Genomic DNA, 21,115 nt, shown 5'->3' on the forward strand with positions numbered 1-21,115 from the left:
TGGTAATGCTCTTCTCCCTTATCATTTCACCTAACTCCTACCCGTTCCTTATTTCAAGACAGTTTTTATTTTTATCAAATATATATGTATTAGTTCAAAAGGTCAGCTACCTCTACCAGGTATATTAAGGCCATTAACAGTCCTGAGTCTCCTTTTCCTGAATCCACTACCTAGAAGCAATAACTTTCCACTCTTTTGTCTTACTTTTTGGTATTTAAACTTTAGGCATTGTTTGCTGACTTCCTAGTATGGAAGGTAAGCATTTGGTTTTCCCCTACTGCTATTCTGCCCTCTAATACTTAGGGTATCAATGGTAAATACTTATGGTGCCAGTATGGTAAAATTATAGTTTGATTTGGTAAATGTGCTATTTACATTTTATTACATTATTCAGACCTGAGTTACATAGTAAACCATGATCATGTTTCCTTACCTGTGCAGCCTGTTTATCTCTCCTGGATATAATAATTTTCCTTGTTTGTTTATTTTTTTTTAAGTTTATTTATTTATTTTGAGCAGAGAGACTGCAAGTGGGGGAGGGGGATAAAGAGAGAGAGAGACCGAGAATCCCAAGCAGGCTTTGCACTGCCAGCATAGAGCCCCATGCGGGGCTTGAACCCACAAAACCGTAAGATCATGACCTGAGCCGAAACCAAGACTCAGATGCTTAATTGACTGAGCCACCCAGGCACCCCTGCTTATTTTTTAATATACTTTAAAGAGGCCAGTCATGAACACTGCTAATTGTCTAAATCTCTCATTATTTTCATTCACATCTGTTATTCTAATAGTTTCATCTTCTGCAGTGATCTCTCTCAGAACATTCTGGCCTGCTTTAGTCTGTGTGGGTTGCCCTCTATACCTGGTACACAGCTGTCACTCTTGGATTCCCATTTACCACCATCCTGGGGATGCTGTTTGCAGCTGATCCGTATTGAATCTCCTGCTCTTGTTTCAAGGTTGCATTATCCTTTCCTGTTACTCTGAGGGTATTAAAGATAAATATTTTGAGACTTCCTTTCTCTTATATTATCTCTGTTTCCTGCAAGTCACTTTTTTTTTCTGTTTATATCCAAAGGATATTTAATAGTCCTGGATGTTGGCTCATATTTAAGAGTAGGAGAATAAATCTTACTGGATTTATTCTGTGGGACTAGTTGACAGTAGTGTCAATGTAGGGTGTGCTGGTTAGGTTGATGTTGGGAAACAGATTTCGGTATCGTTTTGTCTTTTCTCATTGGCTGAACGGTTTCTCCAGAAGAGATTCTTGCAATCTCCTGCCTGGAGGGTGAAGGCCCAGCAGCCAATATTTGGAAGCTGAATGAAGGAAGCAGACTAAAGTATGTATGTGTTAAATGTCCATTTTCAGTAAAGCATGCCTGCCCCTAATTGGTTCCCCTAGTCTAGGTACCCTCTATTTTGTCCTTTTGTTGGTTTGTAATCCTTCTGGCAACTTCCCTGGTATAATCTGAAACTGGTCCCTGTATTCAGAGGGCAAGGAGATACTGAAGAAAAACACAGGCCACTACGGGTTGATAGGTGGCGGTTTTAATAAGAAAAGAAAACTTACATATGAGTTTGTCTTGGACAGCAGGAAAAAGAGTGGATCCCCACACCTGCCCACCAAACCTTAAAAGTTAATAAAGAGGTCTTAACTGGGTTCAGCCACATATACCATGCAGGTTTTCTCAACACATTACTATCTTAAGGCTGTGTCCTTGGAGCGGGAAAGGCAAGTGGAACCCACATTCCAAGGATAGGGGAAGGCGTATGGAGCCTCAGAGTGCCTGGGTCCAGCTCACAGGTCAGTTGGCAGAACGTCTTTTCAATTATGTTCCCCCAACATCTTTCCAGAAAATATTGGGGATGAGATGGGGCTGGAGAAACAACTTTCTTCAACAGCATTTCAACAGTTTTCTTATTAGCCCATGTTCTTCACCCTAATTTCAGATGATGTTGCCAGTTACTGGACCTGTTCAACCTGGCTTTCTCCATTGATGGGGTAGGAATGCTCTTTCGCAGGTCTTTTTAATTACTCAGCCAATTCTTCCCCAGCCTTCAAATTTTGTTATTCTTTCCCCTCTTCCTCCCAATTTTTTAACTGAGGTATAATATACATAGTGAAAAGCACATAAATTACAAGTGTGTAGCTTGATGAATTTGACAATGTGAACAGCCTCATGTAACTGTTACCCAGATCAGATCATAAAACAGTGTGACACCTCAAAAGTCTTCCTTTCATTCATCCAAAGGTAACCACTAGTCTGAATTCTATTGTTTCGATCAGTTCTATTAGTTGGAGCTGTTTTTGAATGTTAAATAAATTATATCACACATTCTTTTGCATTTGGCTTCCTTTGTCCTGCATGTTTGTAATATTCAAAAGTATGTTGGGTAATTATATTCCTTTATATAAAATTACCATAATTTCTTTATCCATTCTACTACTGATGGATATTTGGGTTGTTTGCAGTTTGGGGCTACTATGAATAATGCTACTATGAACATTGCTGTGTATCTTTTTGCTGAACGTATGAATTTCTTTGCATGTATACCTAGAAATAGAATTGTTGGATCACCCACCGAGTGTGCATTTGCTCTACTTCAGTAGGTACAACTAAACAATTTTCTAAAGTTTTTGTAACCATTTATGTTTCTGTCAGCAGTATAAGATGGTTCCAGTTGCTCCATATCCTCACCAGCTCTTCATACTAAATATGTCCTTTTAGTTTTTGCCATTCTGAGGGGTTGTGATAGCTCACTGTAATTTTAATTGGCATTTCCCTGATAACTAATTATGTTTATTGGCTATCATCTTTTGTAACATGCCTGTTGAAATTCTTTAGAAAAAAATTAAAAATATAATTGTCTGATCTATCTTTTCATATATATTAAACAACCTTGAATTCATTGTAATATATCATCCCTTTGTATATAAATGACCTTAATTTGCTAATATTTTGATTAGGATTTTGTATCTATACTCCAGAGAGACTGAGAGCAATTTTATTGTCTGGTTCCCATCAGATTTTGATTATTAAGTTTATCCTGGGATGGAAAGTGTTTCCTCTTTTTCTTGTCTCTGGAAGAATTAGTATAAAATAGGTGTTTTTATTTAAAATAAATATTAGGAAGAATTTTTATTACAAATTCAATTTCTTGAATATATGGAATTATTCATTTTTTATGTGTCAGTAATAATGAGATGTGTTTTTGTGGAAATTTATTGGTTTCATCTAAATATTCAAATTAATTGGCATAAAATTTTCCATAATATTATTTTATTATCTTTTTAATTCTGTAGGGACTGTAATGATGCTCCATTCTTCATTTCTGGTAATGATTCTTTTCTACCTTTTCTTTGTTAATCTTCACTATTGATAAGATGTTTATAAATTTTATTATTCTTTTTAAAGAATCAAACTGTTGGTTTTCCAGTCTTTTCTACTTAGTATTTATTTTCTACTTCATTTCTTCTCTTATCATTATTATTATTATCTTCCTTCTGCTTTTTTGGGATATTTGCTTTACTATTCCTTTATAGCTTCTTGGGGAGGTAATTTAGGTAATAGATTTTAAGCTTTTTTTTCCTCTTTTAACACAGGTGTTAGTTGCATTCTACAGGTTTTAATACATCTTTAAAATTTTTTTCATTTAGTTTAAAGTATTCTCTTTTCAATTGATTTCTTCTTTGGCAAATAGGCTATTTATAAGTACACTGTAGGTTGTAAACATTTGGTGATTTTTTTTAACTTGCCCATTTGCAGTTAATTTTTAGTTTAGTTGCATTGTTATCAGAAAAAATTCAACGATAGGAAGTCTTCACAAAATTTGTTGCTGTATTAGTGTGTGATCATGGTTACTTACCAGCTAACTGTGGTTCGCTCCTATTTTGCTCATCACTCCTTACCTTTAACAGCACTGAGGCCTTGTGTAAGTCACTTTACTTCTCTCAGACTTGGTTTCATGCACTTTGAAATAGAATTGGAAAAATAGGCTCTAAAATTTCCTTCATAGCTCAAATATTCTATTATTCTAGGTTATCTTTTATCCTCTTAACTAGAATTCATCAGCATGATAACAAAAAGAAATCCATAGAACAGACTTGTTATTTCTTCACATATTAAGAGCTGTAATTGGCAAAATAGTTGATGTTTCACCAAAACACAGACTGAATTTTGTTTAAGTAAGAATAAATCACTATACTTATGTTTTTAAAAAGGGCACATAACAGTTAATAGTATGTGCTGCTCCTGCTTTTTAAAGCATGCCTGATTTTAAGAGAGATCATGAACAAAAACATTGAAATGCCCCCAAAGAAAGCTATAATCTTATCATAGAGATTCTGAGTAAATCCAGGAAATCTTGGAAAATTGCAAGAGGAAAATGATTCTATCACCAATTTTAGTCTGACGTCATACAATGCTGTCTTCCAGATTCAGCTTGCTCTTGACACATTTTGTTAGTGAGCACTGTGCTTTATTGTGAACAAGATAAGGTTATTTCAGACTCAAGTTGTAAATATTTCCTTCTTGGGTTGTGCATTGGAAATACTTGCGGATTTTTCTTTTGTTAATGATTTTTGGAAGATTTTGATTCTTGAAGAAAGGAATGAAGATTAATGTTAGGAAGTGGGTTAAGATTTTGTCTTGTTAACGGTTTTGAGAGCTTTTTAAATTTTATTATTTATTTATTTATTTATTTATTTATTTATTTATTTATTTAAATGGTTATTTATTTTTGAGAGAGAGAGAGAGAGAGAGTGCATGAGCAGGGGAAGGGCAGAGAAAGAGGGGGACAGACAGTCTGAAGCAGGCTCTACACTGACAGCAGCGAGCCCAATGTGGGGCTTGAACTCAGGAACCCTGAAATCATGACCTGAGTTGAAGTCAGACGCCTAACCAACTGAGTCACCCAGGACCCATGTTTATTTGCTTGTTTGTTTGTTTTTGGTTTTTTTTAGATTAAAAAAAATAGTAGCTAGCCCATCTAGTATGTTATGCACGCTGATTCTTTTAGACCTTGGGATGCTTTTTACATTGAAAATTGTGATTACTCTTTTTTAATTTGATATACAAATACATTGTGAAAGGATTTACCCCTTCTAGCTAATTAACACACATATCACCCCATATATTTTTCTTCTTTTTCTTTTTGGTGATAATCAAAATTCAATTTAAATTCTACTAGCAAATTTTAGTTATATAATACCGTGTTATCAACTACAGTCACCATGTTTTACCTTAGATTCTCAGAACTTATTCATCTTATAGCTCCTTTATTAACTTGTCTTGATCACCTTCCCCCCCCCACCCCCACTTCCACCCCAGCTCCTGGCAACCACTTTTCTACTCTGTGATCACCTCTAATTGTTATTCTAGAGACTTGGTTGACTCAGGTACCTTCTAAAGAGGTTTAACCTGGGAGAATCTTGGACACAGAAAGGCTTGGATTCCATGTCAGTAAATAAAATACTAGAACTTTCTGAGACTGACCCAGTGCATAACCCTACATGGGAAAGCATATTTTAGTTTCTTAAGAGATCGCTTAGAGGAAGAAGAAGAAGGTTTGAGCCAACAATTCTCTGAAATTCTTTATCACCCACCTGAGAACAAGATAGTGAATCATTTCTAACAGTTTCCTCACAAAGGGGCATATTTATCCTTAAAGATTACCCTTCTGTTACCATGGCTTCAGGCTTGACCTCCTGAACTCCTATCCAGCATGTCCACAGTGGCATACAAGCTCTCTTTACCGTTGGTGTCGGCTCTGTTTCTAGTCTCCTGTCTTCTTTCTTGGACTTCACATTCTGGACTGTCCCTTTCCTTCTTGGTATATCTTTGCCTGGGTCTTAAAATGTCCTTTCCCTTTTCTCCATGCTTTGTGGCTATGGTCAGAAAAACCACCACCACCCTTTATTTTGGTTCCTGAAGCTCATGTTTCCAATTCTCTACTTCAAAGTCCATGAAACTTCACCCAGAGAAGTAAAGTGGGTAGAATCTCACCTGTTAGGGCTTCCTAGCTCCCAGAAGATTTGGACACGTAATTGTTTTCCAACTGGCATGCCTTATAGTTTAAGTAGAAAAAAGTGTAAGAGGAAGATCCTGGAGGAAAATGAAGCTGTTTTGCTTGCTTTTATGGTCCAAAGCTAGCTACCACCATAGTCCATTAATTTATATTCTGGAGTATAAGAATCTGTGACTCCTTGCCATATACTTTTAACTTACTCTAGGGATTCTTATCTTCAGTAGTAGGAACATTTTTCTGCCTAGGATATTTCAAAATGTGAATATAACCGTAGCAAAAAGAGTAAAAAACATTGTAACATTTATTGAGAACTAACTATAGTCCTCATCAGTTTTACATGCATTCTCTCATTTAACAACAACATAATGAGCTAGGTCCTATCATAATCCTCATTTCAAAGAGGTTTAGAGAGGCAAATAAATTACTTAAGGTCACATAGCTAGTATATATTGAAATTTATATACTAGCATCCAATTTTGCCTGATTCTAAAACTCAGGTCTTAATTACTAGAATATTGCCTTCTTCTTTGCTCCATGGTTTACCATTTCAGAATGATTTCTGGGATGTGTGGTTTGGCTTCCTATTAATGCCAAATTGGAGGTTTTGCTTTTATTTCTGGTATTATGTGACTAAGAATGTCCAAGCAGTAATAACATTTTATATTTGATACAGTGTTTTACTATATAGGGTATATTTTCAGTACTTGACTCTCATATTAATCTTGTATGGGCACCTGCTATACAGATGAAAAGTTTGATTTTTAGAGAAATCAAGGAATATGTCCAAGGTCACATGCAGAATTAAAACATGGGGGACAGTCTTTGACAACTATGTTATCCTATATGACTGCTTACTGGAATGACTCCAAAGTGTCTCTGAGATGGAATTTCAGCTGTGTGCTAGCTCTAGTACATTTTGGAGATGATAAGAAGAACCAAACACGAATATTGCCAACATTTTATATATAGAATTCTAGTCATCATTCATGATTTTATGTGCCAAGAGGGAGAGTTGTATCTTACAGGATTTCATGAAGAAATCTCCCCTTAGTCACCAGGAGAAAGACAACTTCTGATGCCTTTATACCCACTATTCCTGCAACATCCTTCGTACATTATTAGAAAGTCGGCAGCCTTCTACAGTCTTCTGGTGTGGCATTTGGTTCCACTCCACCAAATCTATGGTAACCTCTATGTCACAAATTCCATTTTTTTCTAGTGTGATATGTTGAATTACACTGTCAAATGATTTTAGTAGCATTTTATGTCCGTTGGGAGTACATCAGTTTTCCCAAGTGTTACTGCAGAGCCATAGGATTTCCTGAGTGAGTCCCTTGGTTCAAGTGGAAAACTTTTTTGGTGATGCCATTTTAGGCTGAGCAGAAGCACCAGCTCCTCAGTGGAACCCAGGCGATTCAAAAACTTACACATGGCATTTACTAGCTCTACTTAAGTGAAGCATCAGAAACATTGGTTTGTAACACTGTTGTTCAAAATACTAGAGCAGAATTTCGCTTGATATTTAAATTGTAATCAAGGTCACCCTTACAAGTAGCTTTGTAGGACTGTCAAAAGCACAACAGCATGGGCAAATCTTTAATGAAGTGAAATTATTAGAGTATTCTAGACACAGAAGTCAAGCTGTCTTTGCAAACTCTTCAAGACAGGAAAGGAAAGGGAAGAGAGTTGAACATGCTGTTCAACATTTTGCATGTTATTTAATTTTCAGTAATAAGCTAGTCAATCAGGCCTCTGGAGGAAAAAAAAAAGCCCTGATTTGTAGATTTTTCCAATTTCTATGGCATAAATATTCTCACCATGGCCAATTTCAGACTATCAAAATGATGTCACTGCATGCAGAATTTAAAAGAGATGCACATATTTGTTCCTCACAAACCATGAGAGCCAGCTCTAGCCAGCCATTGAATCTTTACAGTGACTTTATGAGGTAGGTGTTGTTATCTGAGATGCTAAGTCACAATGGCTGAGAAATTGTAGCAGTTGAATTGAAATTGGAATAGTCAGATCTGTCTGACCATGAATTCTATATTTTTTCTGCTGTATTTTACTATGCCTGAAAAAAAATACCTCCCCTGTGTCAGGCATTGAAGACACATTGCCCTGGTGATACCTAGAAGTAATGAAGAAGAAATGCATGAAGCCTTCACACTCACATGGAAAATATGAAAGAATTTCTAAGAAAGGTGCAATAGAGATTTACTGAATTAAAAACCATAATAACATGAAAGGGAAACATCTAATGTACCCTCCAATTTTTTTTGTTTGTATATATACTTATGTTACTGCTTAAAATAGTTGAGAACTGAATCATGTCCACAATATTCTTGAAAGGGGAAGAATTAAATGTAATCAAGTCACCCCTTTCCTGCTATTGCACTAGAGAAATGTGAGCCCATTCTGCTTTTCTGTTTGCCTCAGGAAGACTTTGATAATGCCACAGGATAATATAAGACAACAAAGAAATGGGCTCATGCTCAAATTCCATCCCAGGTGATCAAGGGTGTTTCATTTTATTTTGATTGATTTCTCATCTGTTCCTATTCTCTGTTTAATTGGAAGGAATTGGCAGAGAATGCTTAGTGTCTAAACCTATTAGAATCAATTCCAAATTTTGTTTACCAAATTCAGATGGGTACTCAGGCTCATAGTCTTAAAGAAGCCTACTATGCTATACTTCTAATTAGGTTACCTGGAATAAGTGATTTTCCTAGAGTCTCACAGACTTTTATGACTTCACCTGGTAGATGTTCACAGAGTTTTTAATACCTCTGTGACCAGAAAGAATGAAAAGACCTCTCCAAGTAGCTAATTTACCACCTGCCTAACACTGTGTCCATGACAGTTACACAGTCAGGTGAAATAGAGCTAAATTGCCTCTTTGCTCACAGTCTCTGGTCAAACTGATTCCATCCTTAGGCTGTTACAGCTCTGTGGGGAGACCAGCTAAGAGGCTTATAGAATTGAAACTGTTAGTGAAAATTATGGTGTCTCAAAATGACTGCTGGACTACGAGATTCTGATTCCAGGAAATCTAGTGGTTTCTGTGGGGACAATGTGTGGAAAGAAGATGACAGGGAAATGACTCTGTTGCAGGCCTCCATTTTCTGATACTGTTGTCTTGGCTGACCTTTGGTAACAAGGTCAACAAACACCAGACGCTGTTTTTTGGAGTCAGTGAGAATTAATGAGGAAGGAGCCACGATCCCTTCTCTGAAAGCCCCTGTGAGCAGCTCTCCCCAAACTCCTTGACTGTTCTTCATATAGATTGATCCTCTATAGCCATAGTAGTGGGACATGTCACATTGGGTAATGGTGTGGACTCTGAAGTCAAAGTGTTCAAATTCTTGATGTGTGACCTTGTTACCTCTTTGTCCCTAGGTTTTATCATCTGATAAAAATGGGGATAGTAATGGTACCCAAGTCATAGACTCATATATAATATGCTTAGAGGTAAGCATTATGTAAGTGCTCACCCAGATAAAGCTGCCCAAACTGGGTGCTCTAGCAGTTGATGTCGGTGTTCTGGCCATATTGCCTTGTATTCACTTTACATGCTCAAGACTGCTGTGGCAGGCACCAGCCATAGATCTTTTTTCGGGTCACAGGTTGGCTTGCCTTCAGGACAAGCCAGAAATTCTGAAAGTTAATGTTTCTGGAACAAGCCCTAAGCCAATGACAGAAAGGACACTGGTGCATGAATGCTCAGCTTCTGTGTCCTACGGTTGAGATAATTCTGGAGTATGTTCTATGCTGTCTCCTAAAGCTCCCCAGGGAGATGAAGCTCCAAATGCCCATGGTAGTAACTGCCTTGATAATATACTTCACTGGCTTTATTTTCTCTCTTTCTGTCTCCCCCTCCGCTCCCCCGCCCTGTTTCTTTCTCGCTCCACTCCACCCTTCTACCTCCATACCATTGCTTCCTGGGATAGCCTCTCAAATAAACTACTACTTGCATTTGAATCTTTTCTCAGAGTCTGCTTCTGGGGGATCCCAAATGAAGATAGGTTTCACAGCTTTGGAGTAATATAAGTGGCTACTTAATTGGGTGGATTACTTTTAAAAAATTCATTAAGACAGTATACTTTCTGGGACACCTGGGTAGCTTAGTTGGTTAAGCGTCCAACTTTGGCTCAGGTCATGATCTCACGGTTCATGAGTTCAAGCCCTACATCGGGCTCTCTGCTGTCAGCACAGAGCCCCTTTGGATCCTCTGTCCTCTCTCTATGCCCCTCCCTCGCTCTTTCTCACTCTCTCTCCAAAAAAAAAAAATTAAATAAACATTAAAAACAAAAGACAATATACTTTCTTTAGGATCTCTAATAGGCTAGTATAGGGTCATATGCTTTGATTTACATACACAGATTTTTTTCTTTTTAATTTTTTAATGTTTATTTTTGAAGGAGAGAGACACAGAGTGTGAGTAGGGGTTGCAGAGAGAAAGGGAGACACAGAATCTGAAACAGGCTCAGGCTCTGAGCTGTCAGCACAGAGCCCGACACGGGGCTTGAACCCACAAACCGTGAGATCATGACCTGAGCCGAAGTCAGATGCTCAACTGTCTGAGCCACCCAGGCACCCCAAGATTTTTTTCTAAGTGGAAAAAGTTTCTGGACTTAGAGACAAGAAAACTCAAGTTGATGTTGACTAACTAGATAAATGCATTTTTTAAAAAAGCCTCAGTTTTATCAGGTGATACCGTCTATATATTGTTGTAACAAATAATGCATATATGTATAATGATTCAGCAAAATCTACATTATTGTATCATTAGCAGTCATCTCATTGGGGTTTTTGTTTTGTTAGAATTTTCACCACTTGACATGGATTCTTTATGTGTAATTAAGCAATGTAAAAGTATTCATTAAAATTAAAAAAAAGAGAACTAGTTTGGCCCTATTGCTTTGATCTACCTTTTGTTATTCAATTATTGTTAACATTTTAATTTCAACTTTTTAGCAACCTATCTCCTTTACCATTTTAGCAGGTGACTGGTGATCTAGCCATAGTTTGGAGGTCGTGTAGGCAAGCAGGGCAGTGGATTTTTGAGCTGTGTATCCCAGAAATCCCTGCTCCAGGTTGCAAACTGCATGAGACATATTTGATAAATAATGTTAAGAACATTTTCTTTTTTTCATTATACAAACAGTTTATGTGCTATTTGACTAATGCTTATGCCAAGTATGAGTTTACCAAACAATTAAGCCACAGGCAAATTCAAACCTTATAGCGTTTTCCTGTTACTCTAATGAAAAAGAAATGCATATTCATAGAAAATAAAAGAACATTACATTGCTTATTATCTTAGCCAGTTCAGAAAGAACTAATCATAAGAAGTTCAACTACTTACTTTTTAAAAATTAATTTTAAAAAGTTAAAAGGCAATGCATAATTATTTTGAAAATTTTGCAAAATAGCAGTTGAGAGTGAATAATAGAGAGACTGGTCTATATTCCCACCATTGAGAGAACAACAGTTACCATTTTTATGTATTTCCTTCCTATATTACGTACATTGTTTTTTCTTTATAGGGTTGATTGTATCATATAATGTGTATTTCCACTTAACACATGTATTTGGCATATGTCTGGGGTTATTCAGCAGGCAGGTCTCATGGCCAAGCACTTTCTTCCAGGTTCTCACTTGTTCTTTGGTTTCCATGACACTTTACTGGCAGCCTCTCTTCTTCTAGTCTGGTTTCCTTCTCTCTGCCCCACCTCTAGCTCCTAACCTCTCAGAATGCTGTCCCTGAAGCAACCATGTGCCTCATGTGCCTGAGTTTTATCACTTTGGTTCCAGGGCCACAGTCTGGGGACTTAGCTTCTTTGAGCAGACAGGTTTCCTTTCATCCGTTGGTACTGTGACCACATCTGTGGCACACCATTGCTTGGGGGTGGGCGGGATGTGTTTGTCTCTTCTTTCTTTCCTTTTCATTTCCCCTGGAAAAGCGATTCATGAAGTAAAGTTATGAGTAAAGGGCATGTTCCCTGTAGGCTCCTTCCAGATTCCACTCTCCCCTTTTTAATTGGATATCCAGTTTTTTAACTCATTATTTAAAAATGTATATTTTTAAAATCATCAAGGTAACAAAGTGGTGGGATAGGATTTTAAAATATGATTCAATCTCTTTTTCAGAGGGTGAGCCAGCAAGTCACCTTAGGGAAAAATTTTATTATGAGGGGAAAAAATATTGACCGGCTTACCTTAGTTATGTAAATGCTTATGCAGCCTGTTCTGGTGTTTTTGTGTTTCTCTTTGAAGGACAGACCACAGCATTCTGGTTTTGGCAAAGTCTCCCCTCCTTACCCCTGAACCTTTGTGAAGCTTGTGAACCAGTCTTTCGTCACAAGTCTAACAGGCCTGTGACAGTGAAGAAATGCAGACCCCAGATTTAATACTAGACAAATCTGGAAGAAACCACAGTGTTCCTGGCTGAGGCCCCTGACAGGAAGGAGCCCCAGTAGTGACAGATGAGAACTCATGGTCAGAGAAAGTAAGTCTGGGCTTCAGCAGCTTTCAGACAAAGGTGTAAGATGGGCCTGGCTCTGGCAGACCCTGAACTGAGCCTTCATATGGCCCCAGGCCAGGCCAGCCTGGTGCTAGGTCATGGCTAGGCAATAATGGGGTCTCCAGCTGTGTCGATGTGTATGTACATAGGCTTCAGCGCAGCTGTGGGGCCCACGTCCAGTTTCATCTGCCCTTGATGTAGCAGCGCCTGCAGACTCATGCAATGGCTGGAAGTCCTTTGGCCTATATGATTGTGACTGGGGTTGTGGGGCGGGGGGGGGGGGGCGGCGGTGGACATGGGATACCAAGCTGCCTGCTGGTAGTAGAGGCATATGCATTTGTAAGTGATCAATTAAAATAATGAAAAAGGATGTGACTATTTCATACAGCTAGGCCCATGAAGCACACTACTATTACTCAAGCACTTTTCATGTTATTACAAACATTAATGACTGGCTAGTGGTGTACTGAAAGAATATGCCATATTTTATTTTCTTATTTCTCCATTATTGGACATTAAGGTCTTTTGCATGAGACATTTCCAGCAGAATCTAGTATCATTTTAGCACCATTAATGTAATAGTAGTAGGAATATATTTTCTAGGTGTTAAAAATATACAGCTATAGTATAAAACAAGTCATTTAGAACACAAACATTAGTTTTTGGAGCATGATGAATTTAGTTTTCTTCTCTTTTTGTATTCAAGAGGCATATGGAACCTTTGCCAAGGGTGGGGTATAATGGGGGGGGGGACAGGCTCAGAGAACCAAGGGGGCAGACCATGCTGGAGTCCTAAGTATTACAGGGGACCTTTGATCAGAAGGAAGTTCAAGAATAGTACTGTCTGCTGGGTAGAAAGCCCACATCCATTAAATTTAAGAGGCCATGACTCCCCAGTGAGTCCCCAGCAGCAAGCAGTCCCAGCACATACTTGGAGCTTGGTATGTATTTTGTGAATCTTTGAATGAATGAATATTTCCACTAAGCACTCAGGGAACAGATTAAGTCTATGTAATAAGCATTCTAGAATTAAAGGATCAGATTTACACAAACTTGGCATGTAATTTTGAAAGTGCTGTTTAACCTCTAGAAGTCCATTTTCTTACATGTAAAATTGGTAATGATAACAGTACTTACCTTTATAAAGAACACAATATTCTAATACAATAGATCTGTGTGGTTTCTTCTTATGTGGTGTTACGTTATTTCAATGCTTTATGTTTCCTGATTGTGGTTATATGATCTACACCTGGATGTAAACAACAATAACAAAAATGAAACCAAAAAACACTGATACCAAAGGAATGGACAATACTTTGTAGTGGATAGAAGGCTATTTTAGGACTGTAGTTATGAGTGAACATTATTACTTTTGCTTGATTTCCTCTAACTTCCATTCATTTGAGAACTGTGGCAAAATGAAGACTCTAGGCCCCACTTTCAAATTGAAAAGTTTGGGGAACTATAAAATGGGTCTTGTTTTGTTCATTTTGTTTTTTCCAGAAGACATTTGACATTGTTTTTTTTTTCTGGGAGCATAGTGGCTAGTGGAGCAAATCATCCAGTAGGGCCCCACCTACCTTGCCTTTGAAAGGGGGGCCCATTAGGTGCAACTGCCAAAAGAATCTTGGTTCTGGGTCCATCATTTTGATTTATTGATATATTTTTTGTAGACATAAAATAAATTTTCTGTTACACCATAGCGATTGGATATGAAGGTTCTGTTTCTGTGGACATAAAAGTAAACTGATTAATTGAGCAATGAGAGAAAGTGGTGATAAAACAGTATCTGAAAAGGGATTAGCTCTGTACAACCAAAGACATGCATTTAACATATATTACCACATTCAGATCTCAGTAGAGCCCCTTAGGCAAGTTGAAGAAGCATCATTATCCTTCTCTTAAAATGTAGGAAACTGAGACTCTGACATTTTAGGGGTCATATCTACAACGATAGACCTGGTAACCGAAGGTCAGAATTTGGGCTTTCTCACTTTCCTCCCACTTCACCGTGCTGCTGGTGAAGGTGCCAGAGTCTCAGAATCTTTGTATTTCTTTCCTGAGTCATTCAGTCATAGTTCCAGAGTATCTGTGCAAAAGAAATGAATGTCCCTTCTGAAATTCTGATCCATTGACATATTTATGTCATCAGTACAGCTCCATCTACAAACTTCTACAAATCACATGAAAGCTGGAGGCATTTCTTTCATTTTTTTTTCCTCTCCCCTTCCTCTTTGTGCATGTTCAGAGGGTAGTCTCACAATGACATTTTCTAGGGGAAAGGAACATAGGAATTCTTTTTCTTCATCAAGGCTAATACTGTGGCTGCCTTTTATTTAAATTAAGAAAAAGAAAAGAAAATGCTTTCTGTAGACTTGATAGGTTATCCCAACTCCTTCTCATTTGTGCTCAGAGATTTAAAAACCTTTTCTGTTATCTGGCCACAAGACTTCTTGATAGAAAATTGCAACAAGAGAAAGGTCTGTTCCCTTTTGGAATGCTCTCCACAAAAAAAGCCTGGGAGAAAAGCTGTAGCATATGTTAGAGACCCCGGTTTCTAGGAGCTGGGCCAGAATAGGCAGCGTGCGGTAAAGAAAGGTGATTCTCTCTGCTCTCAAGCTTCAGTTCTCCTTAAAGAACTCCATTCTTGTGGCCAGGAGAAGGAAATAGAATTAGTTCTGAAGCAGATGCTACTCACATTTCCTGGTTGTCTGAGCAGTAGTGAGAAGGCAGAATAAAAGACAAAATAAGAGACAAGGAAAGACGGGGAGAGGATGTATATGCATGTATGTGTGCGCACGGGGATACAGGGTCAAAACTTGAGAGTCCAGTATAATCTGCAAAGCCAAACACATTTTCAATTTCAAGTAAGAATGAAGGGAAGTGAATATATCTCTAGATTAGGAGTCTGCAAACTTTTTCTGTAAAGGGCCAGATAACAAATATTTAGACTTGGTAGGCCTCATGATCTCTGTCTCAAATACTTTACTGTTGTAGCACAAAATAGCCTTAGACAACACATAACCAGTGAGTATGGTTACAGCCCAATAAAACTTCATCAATACTGAAAATTCAATTTTATATAACTTTCACATGTCATGAAATATTCTTCTTTTGAATTTTCCCCACCATTTAGCAACGCAGAAGTCATTCTTAGCTTGTGGGCCTCATAGCTTCTTCTAGCCTTTTTAGTGTTTGCGTCACAACTTTAACAGACCCTATGCTGGCACCAGGACTCCATCTGACCTTAACAAAACTTTATAAAAAGGCTCCCTGAAAGGATAATGATTTATGAAACATCTTTTTGTTGTTGTTGTTGAGAATGAGGATACATTAGTAGTATGTGAGTTTTGTTAGAGTTAGCAAAGTTTTCAAGTTTGTGATTAGATCATGGAGGTATCCTGTCTGTAGCTTACAAATAGAACCCGAGAAAACAGATGCCATTTAAAACTTCCCTTCTGTCTTTGGATCATTGAGGAACCCATCTCAGGGCACGAGAACAAGGGCTGGTATGTGTATGAGGAAAAGGCATTGTTCAGCAGCTATTAATACAATATCATCATATCAGGGTCCCTGATATGATCGCTTCAGTTACTGATTTGGTGCTCCTTCATTATTAACTTAAGTTATGCCTTTAAATAATAATGGTTAAATTATGCCTTTAAAGAAACCAAGCCTGCATAATGAGATAAAATGCTTCAGTTACTAAATAGTTAACTAAAAAGAAGCAAACAAAATTAAAAATTAAGTTCAAATAAAGCTCTTAAGGGTTCTAGTACTTACTGATTCTCCCTAATGAGGGAGAAGTCTATGTAGAGTCCAACTGATTTTGAGTTGCGTCTTCTTCTTCCTTCCTGTTGCTAATTGTGCGTCATCTTTGGACCTCTCTACTTCTGTCTCATCCTGCTGTTTTAGGTTCCTGGTACTAGATTTTATCTAATTTCAGAGCTCTAAGTTCAGCTGGCCATTGCTCCACACAACCCATCTACTGTATTTCTATTGCTCTAGCTATTTTGGTGCTTAATTGCTAATTTCACAGACCTGTGGAATTCTGGAAGTGCAATTATCCCCCAGTGTAATCGCCTTCTGCCAAAACTGCCTCATACAAAACTTCTGCAAAAAATTGTGTTCTGTTTGTTACTACCTGTGAATGTCTGTGGGTGCCTTTGCAGCTATCTGCAGAGGTGTTGTATTGAGCTCCCTGGCTTTAGACAAAAGTTATCTCTGTAGTTGGAACAACCCCTTTAATTAGGAGCGTTTGTTACTATGGTTATTTCAGGTGTCTCATCATCTGACATCCCACCTGGGTATAGCAGTTGATGTTACAAGGGGTCTGATAGGTATCACTTAGGAGCTTTTGTTTAAATATTTCATGTTCACTTATAAAAAATGCTCCTAATTTCTTAAGTATCACTTAAATACATATACTATAATGCACAAACACTCTTCTCAGTGTTCAATTATGCAGTAATCGATTTACTTCAGAAATGTGAACACAGGGGCATACTGTGTGCCTAGGTAGTATGCTAGATTATGTGAAGAACTAAAAGACTCAGAAAGTGTTTCTTGATTTGGTGCTCTGGGAACTCATGGGTAAGAAAAGCACACAAATAATTATTATCTCAAATCAAATACAATTGGTGCCTAAAACAAAGAAACAAGAAGTAAGTGTTGTGGGAACTCAAAGTAAAGGAAGGGCAAGAACACATGGGGACAAAACTTCTGCAAAGGCTTCAGGAAATAGATGGCATTGGCATTGGAGGTGAACCTTGAAGGTGTACACTTTACAACAGACAGTTCTCAAAACAAATGGAAACAGTTAACAAAGATGCTCTCTCTAAATGCCGAGAATTTAGGAACGTTCATCACATGGAAACAGCCGTTGCTTCCTTCATCCAAAACCCACATGTGATCTAGTAGCTAAGCTGTCTATGCTTGGTAATAGTATATGGCAACAAATGTTCTTGGTCTCCTTTGAGACAGAAAGGAGACACTAATCAAAAGTGACAGGAATCATCAAGACCTCTCATACCTGTCACAGAGAAAACCAATTAGAGCAATTGAGTAAAGCTTCGTTATCCTCATTTGAAATCTTTTAAGCAGCTTCCCAGATTTTTCAGCATCTCTTAATTGTTTGACTTCGCAAAGAGTTTACTTTTCCCGCTTGGAAAAATCAGGGACAAATCAAAAGGAGTTTTGGTCATTGTTGATAAATATTCTAATTAAATCCTTCATTGACTGATGACTGCCAGGAGTCAGCAGCAGGTGGTAACAGTGCCTTTGTAATCATTATAATTGTTTGAAATAATTCAGTTTTCTGTTCCAGGATTGTTTTTGGAGAAGAGGCCTAGGAGAGACAGTGCAGATGGGCCTGATTTAAACCATATCCTTATTAAAAGTGCACATTACATTTGCTGGTTAAGTTATTGGCAAATTTAACTATATTGTCCATAGATCAAACTAATCATTTGTTGCAAAATAATAATAGCTACAGCTGTTCTCCCTTTAATTTTTAAGAGAGGAAATATCGTGTTCACTTAGATACGCATATCTGACATGACATATTTTCTTTCTGTTGGCACTCAGGGTCTCTGATGTTACAGTGTTTCTTTTTCATTATGAATAGACATCCACGTGGGCTTTTTTTTTTCTTTAAAATTTATGGAACATATGCAGTATCTACTTCACCCAAAGCTATAGAATAATGATGCTATTATTGTAGCCATCTGTCTCTTCACATCAATGTCTTCTATGGTTTTATAGTCCAGTTTTAGGGCTCTGTAAGAAACAATATTGGTTAACATTAATAACTACCTTCATCTGACAATTTACATCTCTATTGGAGTCAGCTCCTGAGAACATCTTTCCCAGTTATGGGTGCTGGGGTGCAGGAGGAGGGACGGCTCTCTTGAGGGAGGGGGAGGAAGAGCCGCCTATTTTGCGCCACTTGACTGATGCCCAAAGGAAAGGGTGAGTCAAGTCTCCCACTTCCTGTTATAACTCTGCATTTGCAGTTTTCCGCCTTGACAGGCAGTAACAGTTCCAGCCAATGCTAATTTGGGTAACATCTAAAAGGCTTGCCTGACAAGGCAGATTCAAATTATGAAGCAAACCCCTCACATACTGAGACCTTGTTAGCTAGATTAGTGGTGGATTGGCTCCTTGTGACAGCTTGTTTGCTAGAGGTGAGCTATCTGCATTTCCAATGCAGGCAGGTTATATCATCATTTAAAGAAAAAAAAATAAAGATGTCGTTTTTCTTGTTTGTCACAGAGTTCATGTAATATTCCCTCTCGATTTTCTCATTGTTGACTTCAGAAAGAAATAGCAGCAAGTGTGTACCTTTGAGTGCGACAGCTAATTTTGTTATGGATGAACAGAGTATTGTGACAAAACAGTGGCACAGCTGTCATAACAGCTGTCACACATTAATCATGACAGTGACAAATAGCATAATTACCTTATCTGGAATTCCTAGCATGCACACTCAGTATGCCCCACTGCCGAGCGAGCATATCACGCATGGTTTAATTAAAAAGACATCAATACAGGTTAGTTAGACAAGGGCTAGAAGACATTGATCCAAAATGAAAATAAAATTATTTATAGGTTGGTGTTTAGGGACACCCAAAGACCAATTACTTAGCTGACACGATCATTTGAATCTATTTCCCTAACTGGCCCTTCTCAATGTGCAGATCACATGGTAAATTACCTGCTCTGCCCCAGATCAGCAGCCCTTCTTTCATGAAACATTTGATCCCCCTTTTTCCCATCTTTATGTGCTGTTACTTGATTGAAAGGACTCTATTGATAAACATATGATTACCAGTGAACAAGTTGAGGCCAACATTTTTGTTAACTTGTTTTCCATGTCAGGTACTGAGCCAAATGATATTAAACAGTGAATTTTTATTCGGTAATTCTTCCTAAGTAAAGAATATAGGCAGGTGAGACTGGGTTTAAGCCTAGAAATGACAGTCTCTTACATGTGCTGTGTTTTAATATGTATGCCTGTATTCATGTGCATATACGTGTCACATCAGTATGTATAAATATGCACACATGCCAAATATATGTATATTTTTGCCCCCCTGGTATTTTAAGCTCAACAATTCATTGAATTTACTGATTGAATTCCTGGGAGCTGGTTCTTGAATTGCTCTGAAGCTGCCTCGATGAAATATTAATGAATCAATTTCCATAGACATGGACTCATTATCTTGCCGGATGCCATTGGAAAACACAGTCCTGCCTGCGGTGTCCTTCCACCTGCCTGTGACATGATTTGATTTTCTCTCTCTCTTTTTTTAATTAAATAAAAAAATTGCTATCAGGAAATTTTTGATAACTTTGGAACAGACATTTCCATTTCCCTTGATAGGCACCTAAATGGAGATAAGACATTTAAAATAAATTTACGTACCACTTAAGTGATGTACTGAAAAATGTATCCTGGAAACAAACAAAAAAAGAGGTAGCCAGTTTAGTTCAATGGTGTCTGTAATGCCCTTTGGAAATGAAGAAACTGTTTTGTTTTTGTTTTTGTTTTTGTTTTTGTTTTTGTTTTCAGAACAACCAATGTACTTTGGGAAATGTCTGTATTTTAGGAAGCAGGGCCAACCATCTAATTGTTTACAAAGTTATCAATTTTAGAAAATGCTACTAAACACAAACACATTGTCACTGTAATTTAGGACTGATAGAATGTAGATGGAATTATTCAGGCTGTGTCTACAAAATGCCAAAACAGCTGGTTAGAACATGAAAAATTCAGTCAGTCAAGCAGTGATTATCTACATACAATATAAATAGCTGGTTTTAGGTATTTTATTTTGTGTTCACTGAAATTGTGTGTGTGTGTATGTGTGTGTGTGTGTGTGTGTGTGTGTGTGTGTGTACGCACACGTGTGCACCTTATAATATGAGTCAATCCAGGGATGTAATAAAGCACATTAAACTGCAATTATACCAAACAAAGTTTCTAGCTTCCTTCCTTCCTATTCATTCTGTTCCAGTAAAGATTATTAATGCCTGCTTTGGGTACCATCAACACCCACCTTATAGAACTCTGAAAAATCCACTGGTAAATGGTTGCCAACATTGTTAGATAAATACTAGGATTATGTTCTCAAATTCAGTGGCTTTCACCATTTTGAATTAGAAGCAATAGTATATCTGAATGTCATGTGATCTGAGGACAATATTACTATTTCAACACATACATATTATATGACCTGAGAATGATATTACTATTTCAACACATATATTCTTTTAGGGAAAGGGTGAAAGCAAAAGCTTGACTAAGTAAATCTTCTCAATACTAAGCCCCCCTAAAATTATCTTTGTTGAGAGGATCTCTGCATCCCAAGACCTGATCACATTTCAGTCTAGGTCCTGGGGAACCTACTTATGTCCAGTTCTCCCCAGGCTGACCTGATACTGTACTACAGACCTGAGGAATGCCTTAAAATAGCTTCTGGTTTGAAACAGTTTGATGAAAGTATGAAAAAAAAACCCACAAAGGTACCTCCACATAGTATTTTTGCATGTAATGTCAAA

At 37.7% G+C, this 21,115-nt stretch overlaps 1 long non-coding RNA gene across 2 annotated transcripts; it reads right to left on the minus strand.

Moving 5' to 3' along the window:
• Positions 1 to 10,577: 10,577 nt before the first annotated feature.
• On the minus strand, positions 10,578 to 18,357 carry LOC123381681. Of its 2 annotated transcripts, XR_006588988.1 has the most exons (5): positions 16,337 to 18,357; positions 14,134 to 14,280; positions 13,691 to 13,802; positions 12,249 to 12,405; positions 10,578 to 11,984 (listed from the first exon to the last, which is right to left on the minus strand). It is a non-coding gene; the product is annotated as an uncharacterized LOC123381681 (long non-coding RNA). The 2 variants fall into 2 exon arrangements; XR_006588987.1 differs by lacking the exons at positions 13,691 to 13,802; positions 14,134 to 14,280; positions 16,337 to 18,357 and having other exon boundaries at positions 10,578 to 11,131; positions 11,559 to 11,984; positions 12,249 to 12,795.
• Between the last annotated feature and the right edge of the window lie 2,758 nt (positions 18,358 to 21,115).

Source organism: Felis catus, chromosome D4 (assembly GCF_018350175.1).
Source record: "Felis catus isolate Fca126 chromosome D4, F.catus_Fca126_mat1.0, whole genome shotgun sequence".
In the NCBI taxonomy this organism is placed as follows: Eukaryota; Metazoa; Chordata; class Mammalia; order Carnivora; family Felidae; genus Felis; species Felis catus.